This window comes from Anser cygnoides, chromosome 16, assembly GCF_040182565.1.
Source record: "Anser cygnoides isolate HZ-2024a breed goose chromosome 16, Taihu_goose_T2T_genome, whole genome shotgun sequence".
In the NCBI taxonomy this organism is placed as follows: Eukaryota; Metazoa; Chordata; class Aves; order Anseriformes; family Anatidae; genus Anser; species Anser cygnoides.
The window spans coordinates 15,999,940-16,014,767 of record NC_089888.1 but is presented as its reverse complement, the minus strand read 5'-3'; the positions used below and the strand labels follow the sequence as shown (position 1 = coordinate 16,014,767).

The following is a 14,828-nucleotide window of genomic DNA, read 5'->3' as shown; positions in this document are numbered from 1 at the left end:
TTTTAAAGAAAAGCAAGACTGCAGGGCAGAACTATACTTTGCATTGTAGCAGGTGGCCTGCTTGGGATCAGGCAATCACATCTGCTTGCAGTTTCAGCTGGGTTATAGAGTCGATAGAGAATGAAATTACTTGGGAGACAGCTGGACAGGAGGACTCTGATTATTGCTTGGTACTGAGGGAACAAGAATTGAAAGCTCTAGGAGGTTGCCTCGATCCTGACAAAAATGGAGGTGAAGCATGGGGAGACTCATCCCTGGGCTGTGCCAGGAGGGTGTGGAGGTGCTGTGGAGGTGGCCAGGTGCTAGGCAGAGAGGCTGGTACAGCAGTTTGCATTTTCTAATGGGCCTGGGGGCAAATAACTGCAGTGTTGAAGGTAGGAGGTGGAAAGTCACAACGCTGGGGGAGAGGGAGCTGTGACCTCCCCTGTCTGCCCATACCACCACAGGCAGAACCCCAGTGCTCTGTTGTTAGCAAGTCTGATCACTTGTCAGTCTGCTTATGCATCAGTTGTTGGCACCACTCACCTGGACCACTCAACACCCCCTGCCCCATGGATGGGACTTATCTCCAGGCTGCTGAGCAGTCCGGCTGCTGGCCACAGCTCCTCTTTGCAGGGGTGGCCTCTGTCTGCTGTATCCTGGAGCAAAAAGGGGAGTTTTGAACTCTCTTCTGTCTTATTAACTCAATTTGTATTTTTATATACAAATGTCTTTCTCTCCCCTTGCCAAGAAAGCTGTCTGATCAGCAGCAATTAACAAAGCAAACTGCAGTGATGACTTTTATAGTGTGTTGTGTGGCCTCGCTGAATGCCCTCAAGAAGAAGATGCCAGAAGTTTGGGAATTTCTTCTGTGCAAAGGCAGGGCCAGGACGTGACCCTGTGCAGAAGGAGGTGTGCAGGAGGGGCTGTGCTGGGCAGGCAGTCCTGGTCACTGCTCTCCCTTGGCCTCACGCTGCCGAACTGTGCCTGGGGCACATAAGCATAGCCTCTGCAGGCATCCTAACGTCAGCTGGAGGATGCAGGACCAGCACTGGCTGCAGGGTCTCTCACCAAGACTGGGAAATGTAGAACTCATCAGGGACTGTGCCTCCTGAGCTGCATAGGTCCTGCAGGCACCTGTGGTGCCCCAGGCGCTTTCAGTGGTTTGATCTCAGCTCTCCCTGTCTTGCTGCTGTTCAAGAGTACATCCAGGAAAATGTTGGACTGCTTTTCCATCCATCATTGATGATTCTCTTTTCATTTGCTTTTTGGGCTTCACCTTTCTAATCCAGCTGTCTCTTGCCTTACAAATGTTCTTTCCTCAATTACTTATACCAAGCTGCAGGGCTGTTTCGGTTCGTCTCAGGAGCACGATGATGGTTTGCTGTCCTGCAGGCACAAGCCTAGTGTGGGAGCAGATTGCCCACCTCTGCCTTCATCAGAGGCTTCATCTTTATTCCCTCCCTCCCAAGAAGTGCAGATGCAGGGTTATGTCTCAAGGCAAAAGGAAGAAAAGGTGCCTGGCTTTTTCAGAGGAGCAAGCGGCTTATGTCTGTTCTGCTGCAGCAGCTGTTGAGCTCCTGTATGGCCCACGGGGCACATGTTGGGGTTAGAAGTCACCCGGGTGATAGTGGCTATGGGTGAATACCAATAAAGGAGGAGCAGGCAGAAGAAGGGCTTCCCAGAGGAGGGAATCCAGTCCCAGCTTGGAGCTGAACTGCAGTCAGTGCTTGGAGGTGCCAGATGCCCTTACAGAAAGGAGAGACTATGGGGAGAGATCCCTCCCCACTCCAAGATGGGGAGGGATGATGGCGACTGTGCCATCCTTGTTCCCACTTGGGATTTCAGGATGCTGATATGAAATATGAGCTTTATAAGCAATCCTGATTCCTTTGCCTCACCCTCCTTAGAACTCCTCCACCTCCTGCACTGAGGTGGCTATAGGCATGGAAACACAGATCGTGTCTTTCTAGCCGGCTCTGATGTGCAACTTCCCAGACAGGGGACCAGTTCAGGCCATTCCTGCACCAAGGCTGCTTTATCCCCACTTCTTAATGCTCTTATCTTGAAGGCTCTGCTCAGATTAGATCCCAGGCAGTCAGTCCCCTCCCTAGATTTTTTGCAATGAAGTTTTCTTCCTTTAAGCCGATGAGAGCGTAAGCTGCTCTTTTCAAAGTGCACGGGGAAGACAGATGTACATGTCACTGGTATGGTGAACTAGGCTGACTGAGGGCAGAGGGAAGGTGCCCTATGCTTCAGCTTGGTGGCACATATGACTGTTTTCACGGCTTGAACCCCATTTCTCCTCCAGGCCTCCAGGAGCAGCTGTGTAATGCCCAAGTACACCAGCAGTCATAAAGGCTAAAGGTTCGCTTGGGAGCAGGATGAGCTGTTCAACAGACGAGTTTGTTGACCTTCCTGGACACCTTCATAAAGTTAAATCCCAATTTTGGTCTCAGACAGCCATGGAGGTCCTATAATCAGGGGAATGGTGCTGGCCATTTCAGTGGGAACCCAAGGGTGGAAACCTCAGCAGGTGTTTGGGTGGTATCTGAGGACATGGCCTTAGCTGTGTGACTGTCATCTAGCCATGGTGGGCTATTTTTTCTCAGTGATCTCGTGAGTCCATGGCCATACGTGGAGCAGGGCTGGAGAAGCAGAAGACTCTCATCCCTGCCAAGTTCTTTCCTTGCCTCTGCCTCTTGCTCTGCTGAAGGGCCAGGAGCTGAGATCGCTTCTCTGCCCGGCTGATCCCCTGCGAGGCTTCTCGCGGCCCATGCAATGAGTGTCCCATGGGTCATCTCTGCTCAGTGTGTTCCCAGGAAAGGCAGGGGCCCATAGGGAGCCAGGGAGGGTGATGGAGAGGAGTCTCTGGGTATGGGTGTGCTCTGAACCTGATGGGCAATGATACTTCTTCGGTCTGATTGCTGTGCAGCAGGAGTGTTTCTGCTGGATGCCTCTGTCTCTGTGTGGGCCTCAAGGGACAGGGGGTGTGGGAAGGCTCGGGAAGATGGTTCTCTTGCAGTAGGGAAGGGACTGGAGTTAATCCATGCCTTCCTGAACTTATAGCTGTCTTTGCCCTCCTCAGCCCAAGGAGCATTGTCAAACAGCTGCCACACGGCTCTGCCTGCCCCGCAGCCAACGCATGGACCAGCAACATCCTCCAGCTCATGCATGACAGCAGTGACCTGGCAGAAGAGGCACCTCAGAGAGCAACGTTTAGACTGTGAGTGCTCTGGGCACCATGGGCAGTGCAGGACCCTGGGGTCATGGTCCTGCTCTTGCATGGAGTGTCCTTGGGGTGAAAGGCACCCTTGGGTCTGGGGAAGCTGTGGGGTCCTCCTTTCTCATGGGGACGGTCCAGCACGCAGAGCTGAGCTGATGTGAGGTGTGGGCATGGCCTCAGTAGCCTGGGGTGAGCAGATAACTTGGGCACAGGGTGGCTCAAGGACTCTGTTACTGATGGGGTGGGGGAGCAGGAAGAACTGTGACGGGAGTCTGCTCTGGGTGATGCCTGGGAGGCTGGAGCACGGCTGGAGCAATGCCAGAGTATGGGAGCTTCCAGAGAGAGGGCCAGAGCCCATGGGGGTGAAGCAAGGCATGGGCCAAGGGGCAAGGAGATCCAGGAGGCCTCTGTGTCCCCCACATGCCGGTGCAGTGGGGGTTTGATCCTCTCCAGCAAGCCAGAGCAGGAGGTTGTTGCAAGGAAAGGCTGAGATTGCCTTCAAGCCACTGCTTTGCCATGTGGAACAAGCTCTGTACGTCCGTGCATGGATGCAAAGCCAGGTACCACTGCATATTTTCTGAGAAAGATTGTCCAATTCTGCAGCCCTCTCAAACACGTGGAAAGCCTGTATTTCTCCCCCATGGAGAGAGATGGACTTGTGCCAAGGACAGGGCTCTGGATTCAAGGAGTGTTGTCACAGCTGCTGGGGTCCATTGGGAAGGAACTTGTTCTGGAAGCAGCAGACACTTGGAAGGTGGTAAATAGGCAGGGTAAACCTATGGAGGAATTAATCACATGCCTCTCCTGCATCAGGAGCAATGTCTTGCCGTGTTCTGGGATGTGACACCAGCAGCTCAGACAAGCCCAAGTTTTCAAAAGGTCTTAATTTGGCCTCCCAAAGGGAGATGGTCATAAAATCCAATAATCACCATGAATATATTAGGAGTCTGGTTCGATCTTCCTTCACAGCCCTGCAGCCTCAGTCAACAGAGCAACTAAGGGATGCCAAGGGGTGGTGGAATGGAAGACAGTGCAGAGGCTGGTGTGAGTGCTCTGTCCTGGCCCTGACACTGTTTGGAAGCAAATAGCTCTTTCTCCAAAGATCACGTACTACGAGGGAGCTCCTAACCCTCACAGGACGTGGCTTTCTCAGCGGTTACAGCAGCTCCTAAAGTCCTTCTCTGAGCTGTTGTTGCAGAAAAAAAATCCATCACACTTTTTAAACCAAGTTGATCTTTTTCCCCACCATCTAGGTCAATAAAAGAGCATCTTTGTAACCTTCTGGGGTCATTCAGAAAGAAGAGGCATGTGATTTTCTGCAAGCCCGGAGCTGACATATATGGAGATTTCTCTTTGAAATTAAGTCTTTGGCTGGTGGTGCAGACTTCAAGGAGATCTGAGGATGGGGTAGAGGCTGGGCATGCGTGCATTGAGGAAGGAGTCGTGCACCTGGCACGGCTGCTGTGTTGGGTTGTGGTTGAGTCACACACAACCCCATCCCCTTCTGTACTTCAGGAAAGACCTCCTCGAACCTTCCTACTAAATAACACATGCGCAAACACAACCCATCCAGCAAATTGAGCATGTGGTTTGGTGATGACTGAGACTCAGCAAAGTTCTAGGTAGCTCCTGCACGCTGTAGTGCCATGGACAAGGAAAGGCCAGAAGGAACTGAAATCTGATGGGCTTGGGTTCTTCTTGGATGTTACATCCAAAAGAATGGGTGAGATGGAGTCTGCTGTCTCATTTGGGAAGGGAACTGGCAAACCCACATGTGCACTAACATGACTGTTGTGCCTGCATACTGGAGGCTTCCCCTGGTCTGCACTGGGTGGTGCTGTGCTGCGTTCCACACCTTTGGGAGGAACATGTGCCTCTTCTTTCTTTTCTGACTTTAAATTCCGGGGAAACACCAAGGAAGTAAAAAAGGCAAGTCAGTCCCCAGTAGAGACCTGAGAGCAAATGGTCACAGTTCCTATGGGGCACAAAGGTGGATAGGTGCCTGGGGGGAGAATGATGTCCTCAAGGTAGGAGAAACCTCTGGGGTCACCCCTGGGCACTGGGAGGCCTCCTCACTGGGCACACGGGTGGGACTGCCCCTCTCCCACAGGACCCATATGGCAACACTGGCCTTGGTCCCTGGCCGGAGGAGCACTGGGCAATGGCAGCAGGGACTTCCCCACTTCCCCACTCCCTGGTAATCACCCATCCACCTCTTTCTTCTAATTGCAGTTACTTGATCTCTCTCTGGGTTCTCTCTCTTTTTTTTTTTTTTTTTTTTTTTAACGTAGGAGACACATGTTTTGTCCCAAGCACTTAACTACCTCTTGGGCTGTGTTTCATTTATTCACTAGGATAGAAATTGGAGTTGTCAGGTTTGCTTTTTTTTTGCTGTTTTTTTTTTTCCTTTCTTTTTGCTCCTTCTCTATTTTGTAATGAAAGGGATAAAAATCCCTGCATACTCCAGCATGCCCAGCCCATCTCCTGGCCCCAGCTCCTCCTGTGGCTTCGGAGCAGAGGAGCAGCAGTGGGGAGGAGCAGTCCTCCCCAGCAGGCTGCTGGCTCACATGGCTCCTTGGGAACTGGGAGGTTACTGGTGGTGCCAGTGGCAGGTTCAGCTGCCACACTGCTGGGAGTTGCTGGGAGGTGAGGGCCAGATGCCAGGCACTGCAGCACAGGGCAGTGCTCACAGGGGTGCTGTTGGCTGGGACCCCTGTGCCCAGGCCACCAGATCCTGCCTGGTGCCCCCAGCCCCTGTAGGCTGGGGACACGGCATAATGGGGCAGAGACAGACCCAGCTCTTACTCTCTGACCTGGGCGTGAGAGAGGAAGAAAGTACTGGAGGTGTCTTTGCTTATCATCCTGTGATACTAAAGTGTCAGGGCCAAGGATGTGCTCTCAGGATGTGCTCCTGCCCTGTCGTCTGTGTGTCTGGAAGATGCTCACAGCACTGGCATGGTGGTGGACTCCGTAGTGGCATCTGGGCATGCTGCGGCTGCACGTTTGGCTGCAGGTGGTGGTGCCAGTGTGGCAGCAGATGCAGCAGGTGATGTACCAAGAGGTGGGTGGCAGAGCACCTCCTGGTGCTGCTCCGTGGTCTGTCCCCACTGCAGACCTCTGTCAGGCTGCAGAATTTGCCTAGGGCTAGAGGGGAGGGTGCCTGTCTCCCTGCCTGCAAAGCAGCACTCCTGCTCTGGGTTTGGTGTCAGCAGCTCTGCCTCATCAACACTGTCCTGCTCAGTGAGCAGCCTGTCCTCCTGCTCGTCAGCCCCTGGCACCTTCCCTTACCAAAAGCCTGCACAAATGCTTTGCACCTCCTGTGCTTGCTCATTCAGCAAGGTTGCAAGGCAGTGCTGGATGGCCCAGGGCTGTTCCCCACCTCTGTCGTGCAGCCATGCACACCTCTTCTCCCAGGTTCCATAGGACAGGCAGTGGTGTGTGCAGGGCACTGCAGGCACAAAAGTGCCTCCATCACCAGGCCAGGCTGGGAGCCCTGGCTGGGTTTGCAGTGGGTTGTTTCCCACACTTGTGCGTGGGCCAGCCCTGGTGTGTGCCCGCTGCCAGCCCAGCTCCCTGTGGGCAACCCCTTGCATGCCCACAGACGGGGATGGAGCTGTAGAGCAAGACCTGGATCTGCTCTCCTCTGCTCACTCAGCCAAGGAGGCCAAACCCCTTGTGGCACTGGTCTGGGAGCAGCTGGGTCCTTCTACAGGACCTTCATAGAATCACAGAATGGCCTGGGTTGGAAGGGACCTCAAAGACCATCCAGTACCAACCCCCCTGCCATAGGGACACCACCCACTAGATCAGGTTGCTCAGAGCCCCGTCCAGCCTCGCCTTCAACACCTCCAGGGATGGGGCATCCACAGCTTCTCTGGGCAACCTGTGCCAGTGCCTCACCACCCTCTGAGTGAAGAATTTCCTCCTAATCTCTAGTCTAAATCTCCCCTCTTTTAGTTTAAAACCATTCCCTCTCACCCTGTCATCTGATGGAGCAAAGAGTCGCTCCCCGTCTTTTCTGTAAGTCCCCTTCAAGTACTGAAAGGTTGCAATGAGGTCACCCCAGAGCCTTCTCTTCTGTAGGCTGAACAGCCCCAGCTTTCTCAGCCTTTCTTCGTAGGAGAGGTGCTCCAGCCCTCTGATCAGCTTTGTGGCCGCCTGCTCTAACAGACCAACAACCTTCTTGTACTGGGGGCTCCAGAGGTTATCTAATCACCAAAGCTGCCAGGCGAGCCCAGGTTGGTTTTGCTCTGATAAATGCACGCATCCCTGGTGGTCAGCACTCATGAGACTTTGCTCATGTCTGTCTCAAGAAAGGACCTTCCTGCCAGTTTTGCTCAGGCTGCTCATGTGCCATGTCATCGGAAGGGGCGCTGGGATCCTTATGATTAGTCAGGACTTCTGCTTTTACGGCCCTCCCAGACAGTACCTGAAAATGCAGTTGTGAAGGCCTTTCTCTTGCCATAGATCTCATTAGGACTTTTGTCTCACAGTACAGTTGAGTTTCCACCCAGGGAATTTTGAACCAAAACAACCCCTGCATGAGAGACATGGCAGTGGCTGCATTGCGGTGACCATCCTGCTGCCTATTGATTGTGAGAAACCAATGACTCACATTATTTGAAAGGAGAGGGAAGAACTGCACTAGAAACCCCCATCCTTGTGTTTGTGCACAGAGGTCTCTGGGACAGTTGCTGTCAGCTCTGGATAATTGCATGCATCACCCCATGCTCTCCCTTCGGGTCTGGAGGTGCAAATGCACATGGGCTGAGTGAGGTGGGCGAGCTGACGTTTGCTGTGCAGCTGCAAAATTCACACATGAGGCTGGAAGGAGCTGCTGGCCTGCAGGGACAGCAGAGCCCTTGTGCATCATAGGGAGAATCTGAAATTAAAAACTAAGAAGTGAGACCGATTAAAGATCCTAGAGTGCTGGGAAGAGGCAGCTGAGGACTTCTCAATCCTTGTTGCCTTCTTTAGTATCTTCAAGAGAAGTTTAATCTCTCTCCAGCATTGCTTATTGACACATGCACGGGATGGAGCCCATAAATGAGTGCAGGATTGCCCTAGGTTCAAAGCCAGAGACCAACCTGTCCGGGAAGGAGGTGGTTAGGGGCCTGCTCCCATACAGATTCTTGCTTCCTCAAATACAGTAGGAGGTGGGTGGAAGAGGATGGCATGGTGGCCATTTGCACTGTTGAACTGAACACCTGGCCCATACTCACTGGGTTTCCTCTTGAGAGACGAATGTATTCCCTGAGCACATCTGTAACTGCACGTGGCTGAGGACCCATCTGTCCCCAAAGGGTCTGGCACAGCCCAGTGCGGTGGTGTTTCCTTAGTGGTGAGGGTTTGCTGGGAAGGGTGCTCTGAGCTGATGTTCAGCGGGGAGAAATGCTGGTGTAGGAGAAGGTGAATAAAATGGAGCCATGAAACCTAGCGCCTGATTTGCAGGCTCAAACTTGCAGTGGGTCCTTCTTTCAGAGAGAAGAGGTCTGTGATGTCTGGAAAGTCAACTTTCACATTTATACATTGAGAGTTTGTGAGATTGGTTTGTTTTTCACACTCTGAAGGCCACTGGTGGAGACAACTGTGCTCATTCTGGGAGCTTGCTTGCTTAGAGACTGAATAAAAGCAAAGAAAAGACTTTAAGGCTTGGTGACTTAAAGTCACCAAGAGCCCAGACCTCTGCATCTTCTGGCTGGCCCAGAAGTAGAGCACACTTTCTTCTGTGTAGAGAAACACACAGACGCATATTGGAACTAATAAATGGAGATCTTAATAGTTGCCTGGCTACCTTGCTTGACAAACAGCAACCCAGACAGCCAATGGATTTGGGATGTGTGTTGATAAAAGAAAACTGCAAAAAGACAGATGGACAGTAGTGCAGGTGGATGGATGGATGAATAGTTTGTTCCAAGAAGATGAGCTGAATAAATTCTGTGGTGAAGAAAGCCTATGGCTGTAGTGGGGAGGATGGGACGGGACAGGCAGATCTGCAGGCTATCTTGAACAAGGGCAGATGGATTGGGCAGCCTCCTGAACCTGCACATCCTGATGGTGCTTCTTATCAAAAGTCTTGGTGCACAAAATCCAGGACCTCGTCCTTCTCATGAAAGGGTCTCTGGTCCAAATGGGGCTCTCTGTAGAAAGCCACCTGCACATCTAATGAACCTCATTTCCATAGTGCTGCTGAACCCCCCCAAAGGCTTGTCACCTGCAAAAAGTCTGCGGACACTTTCCCTGGACTTCCAGACTCGCAGTCCCTCAGCGCCTGTGTTAGGGAGCACAAAACCAACCTCTCCTTTGCAAGCATTGAGTAAGCCAGCTCCCAAAAACTTGGCAATGGAGGAACTTATGCACCAGCAAGCTACCTGTGCATCTTCATGGCATTACGCTTCCCAGGAGCTATCTGGGCCACACTGCTAAGGGGCCGCAGCCCTGCGCCATGAGCCCTTGGCCGTGTAGCTCCCACCATTTCTCACAGCTCTTGTTCTGCTGCCAGCCAGCCTCCGCAGACCTGGAAGCCTTCTTCCCTCTGCCTTTTCCTCCTCTCCTCCTGCTTCCTAAGTTTGAAGAAAGAGCCTAGCCAGGGCTATCAGTGCCAGGGACAAACACAGGAAAAAGGGAACGGATGGTTCTTGCTCCCAGCCAGGCTCTCTGCTAGGGAAGCTTTAGCTTTATCTATAGAGCTAGGCTCTCCTGGGGTCAGTCCCAGGACTTGCTTTGGGCAGAAGATGCCAGTGCTATTCCGGACCCCTTTTCTCTCCAAAGTGGTTGTTTTCCTTCTAAGCAGCACTGCAGCACTCAAATAAGAAGGGATTTGCAATGCAGAGAAAAACCTCCCACCCGCCACTCAGCAGCGTGTGGGCTGAGAGCAGAGCTAGGAGCAGCTGCGCCACTTTGCTTTAACTGCTCAGGCTCAACAGTCCTCCTGCCCGTACCCTGCAGCCTCGGCCACTTTACAGCAAGTTCTGGGTCAGCCTATGGCTCTGGTACCTGCCAGGTGGGCTTTCGGCAGTCCTCCTGGGGCCTCTCAGGTAGTGCCCTGGATCATGGAGTGCTGCCCAAGGACCATGGAGGTGCTGCTTCTCAGCTGGTTTAGGGCTTACTGCTTCCTTGCAACATTCCTTATTTTCCTGATCTGCTGAGCAGGGACAGTACAGCTGGCTTCACTCTGAAGCTGGGACAGTACAGCTGGCTTCACTCTGTGCCTTCCTAGGCATGAAAAATGCTATAGAGGGAAAAGAAGCAGAAAGAAGACAGCAAGATTTTTATGTCTGTGATCCAGCAGATTACTGTGTTCACAGAGGAAGTTGGTGGGTGCTTTGGGGCCCCAGGGAGAGGGCCAGGAGGGCCTATAGGGACTGCAGGTTAATCCTGCACCAGAAGGAAGGACCCTTGATACTCAAGGTCCTCTCAGGTCTGGGCATACTTTGTTTTCTTGCTGGGAAAACGAGGATGAGTGATGGAGGCTGGTTTTGAAGGGTCAGTGTATGCTTTGTCTTGGCTGTCCCCCCCACACTGGGCCAGCAGAATTTCAAGCAGGCCAGGTGGGATAGGGCCCCGACCCCAGACTTGGAAATTCAGTGCTGACCATATGTCCTCTCCTGGGAGGACCACCATGCTCTGTTCCCTGGGGAAGCTTCAGTGTTACCTACAGAGAGAAGGAAGCTCCCTGCTGGGCACAGGAAAGCTATTTGTGCACTTCCCAGTCTCAGTGGGGCAGGAAAGGTTTGGGTGATCCCAAGGTCATCCCCTCATTGGGGCTGTGATGAGGGACAGCACAGTGATGATGCTTTGCACTTTGGGCTGCTCACCCTGCTTCCAGCCTGAAAAAATTGGTCATGGTATCTCACATTGCTCCACCCCAAACTGAAGGGAACCTGGGGATCAACTGTAGGTAATATGCTGTAGTTGCCTGGTTCAAGGGAGCCCCTGAGCCCAGGTGGGACAGGCATCGCTTCTCCAGCACTGGCTAATGAGCTCAAGCATGGAGTCCCATCTCTCTTCCCACCCTTATTTTCGTCTTACATGGCTGAGTGTGGGGTCTGAATGTTAGCTCTGGGCAGTTGGAACAGAGGGGGAGCACTTCCCCAGGCTGTCATGCTGCTCTGGCTCCTTGAAGAGTCATAGTGTGGCCATGGGTCCCTTGTGGCCCAAGCACCTGCTGACAGTGGCAAGGAGCACTGAAGGCCCAGCGGCTGAAGCCTCTGAAGCTGTAATATGAAAGCCTGGCATTCATCTTCCAGGAGTTAAAGAAGCTTAGCTTCCACTACTCCCCTCTTGGTTTGCCAGCGGCTGCTAGGTTGCCTTTCCTCACTACACTGGGGGGATTTCTGGGGAGCTGGAAAGAGGGCAGCTGATAACCTCTGCGCAGATCTGCAGGGATGTGGTGGCTCAGCACAGAGGGGTGCAATGGGCGCAATTTGAGGGATGCTGCACAGACTGGCAGGGACATGGTTCTTCCCTGAGAGACTCCACCACAGACAGGCAGGTGCTGTGAGAGGAGAGGAGTCTGAATTCAGTGCTGCTTTTCACTGGCGCGAGAGAGAGAAGCAAACTCTGTCCCCCTCCCAGGTTACAGTTGCTCTGGCTTGCAAGGGGAGGCAAAAGACCCCGAGCCTCTTGGGCTAGGACCACCTGGGACCTCACTGGAAGGATGTGTTTTCTTGCTTGGAGCACAACTGTCAATGGAAAAGTCTCAGCACAGACTTCGGTGCTCAGAAACACTGTGGGCTGGGACACTTTGGGGAAGATTTTTTGCTGCAGCAAAGAAATTTGGCAGCTTGGAAGCAATCTAATCATCCTCCTCCCATATGCTTGGTTCTATTTAAAAGGGAGCATGTACCCAATTCCTTCCGACCAGCACGGTGACATTTCCAGAGTGCGTTTGAAAATAAATTTGGCATCCGCTGTCAAAATCTCAGATTGAGCCCAGTGCAGCTAATTTGGGCTCTGAATGCCTTTGCCACTGCAGAGCACCTTTCCCCGCTGACAGATCCTAAAGACAGCAGTGGCAGGGGTTGCTTCCTGCCACCAGGATGGGGCAGGCACTGGCCACGCTTCAGGGGCAAATGGGACGACATCTCTCTCCAGGAAAGAGGGCAGCATTGGCAGCACAGTCCTGGTTCAGGAGAAGGCACAGTATCTACAAACTCCAGAATCAGCGTCTCTACCACAGGGTTCTTCTGGCTGTGTGCAGAGCAAACCCCAGCCTGAAGCTGCTTGCTCAGCCTCAGGTGGATTTAGAGCCTCAGGTGACTTTTGGCAGTATACATCCTGTTTCCAGTGAAGTTTCCATTGACTTCCCAAGTGATTTGGTTACTGCAGGTGGCTCAAGACCCTTTTCAACAACCACTAAAGCTGAGGAGGCCATTCCCAGCTGAGCAGGAGCTGCATGCCTGGCTTTGCTGAGCCATTCACAGCCCAGCATGGAGGTAGGAGGAGCTGCGGACACAGAGGCTTATCCTGCCAGCCTCCCAGCACAGACAGGGTGGCCTCCTTCCCCTTGCTCTCTAACAGAGTCCCAGAATCCCAGACTGGTTGAAGTTGGAGGCACCTTTGGAGAACATCTGGTCCAAACCCCTGCTCAAGCAGGGCCACCCAGAGCAGGTTGCCCAGGACTGACCATGTCCAGATGCCTTTTGACTATCTCCAAGAAGGGAGATTCCACAACCTGTGCAGCAGGCTGTGCTGTTCTGGGCAGCCTGCACAGGTGGTCAGTCACCTACCCAGTAAATGAGTGCTTCCAGATGTCCAGAGTGCTTCCAGATGTCCTGTGTTCCAGTTTGTGCCTCTTGCCCTGGCACTGGACAGCACAGAAGAGAGCCCGTCTCCAGCTGTCTGTAGCTGAAAACTGGAAGGCAAGTGAGTCCCTCTTTGGGTATATGTGTTGGATACCTGAGCAGGTTGGTGGGCCTGTCCCCTTCCTGCAGATGTGGCTCTACTCTCCTCAGGTGAAGTGAACTTCTCTCTTTACGTCCTGGTCTTTGCCCTCTGCCTGCAGCCAACCCTTTGGTCCCTGGGCTCATAGGCTGCGGGCGAGGTAGAGCCCAGCCGGTGCTCCCAAGTAAACCTGTGGCTCTGGGGCTGGGATGCACAACTCACGGACAGCAGCAGCGGTGACAATAAGACACAATGCCACATGGGTGCTCCTGGGAACACTGCACACAAGGCACATCACCTGGTTAGATTAGGATTGATGAACTCTATCTAGAAATGAGAGCAGGTGCTACATCTCTGACCGGGAGCAGTTCACCCTCCTCACCCAAAATCTCCACCCCCTTACCCCCTTTGTCTCCCTGGTCCTACCAAACCTCTGCTCATTCCGGTCTCTGACACAAGCTGCTGCAGGCTGGTAGTGTACAGAGATGTGAGTGCACATGTCCACCCCTTCAAGAGACACTCTTTCTCCTTTGCTCTTTCTTCCTGACAGGTTTGTTCTCCCCCAGTGCTTCAAAAAACTTTGGGGTGGGGGTGGAAGAGTAAAGCAGGTTGAAAGCATATGGCCGGATTAATGCTTTATCTCTGCCTCCTAGCTATACATGTGTTCCTTCTCTGACTATACCATTAGCTTCGTTAGCACCACTGGAGTGGTGGATTAAATCCAGTGAGCTGTGCAATGAACCTCATTGCTTGAGTCAGTTTTAAGGATTATGGCAAATTATGTAGATCAGAATCAGACAGAAATCCTGGCATGGCCTGTTGTCTCGAGGGGGTGACAAGGCTGTAGCTTTGCCGTTCGGGAAGTTTGCTGTAATCTAATTAGATGTTCAAATACAGCCTCCTGGCCACAGCTATGCAAATGCCTGCCTGCACTTACTATTCTCTTCTCTGTGCTCAACTTTGCTCAGTGTCTGTAAACTGCATGGTCTGGGCTAGGCCAGGGGACAGAAAGGGGCAGGATATGTTGTGATTAGTGCCCAGCTGGCAGAGGGTCCTGGAGCCATGGAGGGAGTGAAAGGAAGGAAAGAAAGGTAGGAAATGAACAGATCCCATCTGGCATCAGGTAGGAAGCAGGACTTGATGTCTCCCTCTGCCCAGGCTGAGTAATGCAAGACTGCAGGAATGTGCCTGGGTGCAAGGCGCACCCCTGTTCCCCACTGTGCAGGATTGTGTTGAGACAGACATACATACTGTTTTTTCCTGTCTCTCTCCTTGACCCTGTTTGCTCTGCAGTGATATGAAGTGACATCGGCAGCAGCCAAAACCACATGGCCCTGGGGGCAGGGGAGCAGCCTGTGCTGCTGGAGAAGGCACCAGATGCCAGCATGCCCTTGCCATATCCTTCGGCATGCTCAGCCCCGAGGACTCCAGGAGAAGGGCTGAAAGGCTGGGGCTGCAGCATGTAACCAGTGCCAGTGAGCCAAGGCCAAGGTGTACTGGAATGGGGAGGTTTCTGATCTTGGCCAGCTCTGGGTTTCCCTGGCTATTTCAGCCAGGTGAGCACCACGCTGGGCTCCTGCCTGAGCTGTGCCTCACGACAGGCTTGAGGGCCTGAGATCACGTTTAAACTTTATTGACTGGAGAGTACCTGGGCAGACCCCTGTCCTGTTCCTCCAGGCTGATACCTGCTGGGGAAGCCTGGACAGACTGCCCTGGAGAAGAGACATTGTCTGCACCT

At 52.9% G+C, this 14,828-nt stretch overlaps 1 protein-coding gene across 4 annotated transcripts in view; it reads left to right on the top strand.

Moving 5' to 3' along the window:
* DLGAP4 (DLG associated protein 4) overlaps positions 1-14,828 on the top strand; it is a 182,318-nt gene that overhangs the window by 22,199 nt on the left and 145,291 nt on the right. For all 4 annotated transcript variants that reach the window (XM_066978613.1, XM_066978612.1, XM_066978614.1 and 1 more), the window contains exon 2: positions 3,068-3,205. The gene's annotated coding sequence lies outside the window, so the exon portion shown is untranslated. The remainder of the gene's footprint in view (positions 1-3,067; positions 3,206-14,828) is intronic.